Source organism: Antechinus flavipes, chromosome 5 (assembly GCF_016432865.1).
Source record: "Antechinus flavipes isolate AdamAnt ecotype Samford, QLD, Australia chromosome 5, AdamAnt_v2, whole genome shotgun sequence".
Classification (NCBI taxonomy): domain Eukaryota; kingdom Metazoa; phylum Chordata; class Mammalia; order Dasyuromorphia; family Dasyuridae; genus Antechinus; species Antechinus flavipes.
The window spans coordinates 187,803,236-187,805,663 of NC_067402.1; positions in this window are offsets into that span (position 1 = coordinate 187,803,236).

A 2,428-nucleotide genomic window follows, 5' to 3' on the forward strand; every position below is an offset into this window, starting at 1 on the left:
CTTCCTGTCTTTTGGCTGCTTTCCTACTCCCTACAAAGATGCTCGTGCATTAATCATATCTCTTCCCTCAATCTTGGCTAAATTCTCCAAGTTCTTCCCTCAAAGTTTCCACTTGTCTTCCCACTCAGTTCTAACCTTTTTGCAGCTTACCTTCTGTCCAAGTCAACCTAGTCTCCCCAAATTTCACCAATGATCTCTTAATTGACATATCTAAGGGACTTTTCTCAATTTTGATCCTCCTTGACTGATGCTGTCAATCACCCTCTTTGATATGCTCTTTTTAGTCTAGACTTTTGTGACATTGCTCTCTTTGTCCTCTGATGGATCCTTTAAAAATCTTTACTGAATCTTCATTCAGGTTATGTCCACCAATCATTGACATAATCCAAAGTCATGTCCTTCATCTTCTTTTGCTCTCATACAATCTGCTTGGTGATCTCATCAGTTCCCATGGGTTTCAATATCCCTAGGTAGATAATTCCCAGATCTATATATCTGGTCCTTATTTTCCTTCAGAGTTCTGGTCTTATATTACCAAATATCACCTGGATGTTTCAAATTCAGCATGTCCAAAACAGAATTCATCATACTTCCCCACCCCACCCCCTTCCCTGTTTCCTTATTACTATTGAGTTTTTCTGTCATTCAGGCATACCTGTTTAATCTTCCTTGACTCCATATATCTAATATGCTGCTAAATTTGGTCATCCCCTTCTTTCTAATCAATTGCCACCCCTCCCCCTTACCTGGACTACTGTGAGAGCCTAATTTAACTTCCTAAGAAATCTTCCCACTCCAATTCTTGTTCCATTCAGCTGCTAAATTAATTAGAAATTTCCTAAAAAGCCAGGTCCGTCCTATATTAATGCTCTAAACAATAAACTCCAAGAGCTTCCTATTACTTCTAGGACTTTGTTCAACTTTTAAAGATACTCACTACATAACTTACTCCCTTCCATGAACTCTTCCAGCCAATTAACATTGATCTTACTTTTCACAGAACACACACCTGTTTGCCTTCTATCTTGTATGCCTGGAGTGTTCTCCCTCATCATCTTTGCCCTGTTCTTTCATGACTTCCCCTACCCCACCCCTTTCTGTTAGTGGCTTCCCTCTGAGATATATCTTGTATGTACAATATATGTGTATGCATATATTTTTACACATTTCCTTTTCTCTTAAAATCTGACCTTGAGGACTAAGGCAGATTTTTACCTTTGTTCTTAGCACAATAGCAGGCACTTGAAGGAAGTACTTAATAGATGCTTGATGCTTGTAGGTATGATTTAGACTACTCACTCAATTCTGTGATTTTGTAACATCATGGATAATTAGTTGGAACAGCATCAGAAGACATGGATCTAAAATCTACTTTCAATATTTTAGCAATCTTTAAACCAGTTTTGTCTTTTAAATGGCACACCTGTAATATCTTCAGATTTATGAGACTAAAATAAAAATAAAGCACTTTGCAAATTTTTAAGTACTATACCCTAGTCATTAACATCTTTAAGTCCTATTCATTCTTCAAATTGTCTCAAATGCCAACTTTTCCTCTGTAAACTATTCTGATCAAATATGAAATTTAAGGACAGAGCCCCCGATTTCAATGGCATAAGTAACGTCCATATGAGGAAGTCACCTGTTAACAGATGATCACTTTCTTTGTAACTGATGATACTCCTATTGCCCAGAGCATTAGGAAGTTAAATGACTTATCTAAAGTCATACAGCTAGTAAGTAGATTACATGCAGAACTTTAGATCTTCTTGGCTCAAAAACAAGCTCTTTGTCCACTGCACCATGTTGTCTCTAATTTTCCTACCTGAAATTAATTTTTTCAGAATTCTACAGCACTTTCTAAAATTTCACGACCTTTCCAGTTTTGTTTTATGGTTACTTGTATACATTTTCCTTCCCTATTAGACTGCAAACTTTAGACTAGGAAATATTCTTAAATTATCATCACCCAGAACAGTGCATTGCACATAAGAACTTACATGCTAAATTTAATTCACTTTAAACTTTTGTTCTTTCTAAAGACAACCTAACAAGCACACATATATGCCTAAATGCCAGGTAGGAATGGACAGGTGCTGTGCTTCTGGATTGCTGGACAAGAGTCTGTGTAGACTTCTGGTGACATTTCACTTCATCTCTTAACCAAGGAACAGGGATACCTTTCTACAAACATGAAATCCTGTTCTCATTAACTGTTAATTTTTTTCAACCCCCCACATTATTCATGCACAGGTCCTCATCCACATATATCAAGTCTATACAGTGGAGGGATCAAAAGTAGGTCCTTGATCTCTGAAATAGCATCCATTGAGCTGCACATGTATTTATACTTCCTAAAGTATATGCCTTCAAACTACTCCAGTTTCCCCCCAATACTTGTTCACACCAGCACCTCCACTGCCTCTGA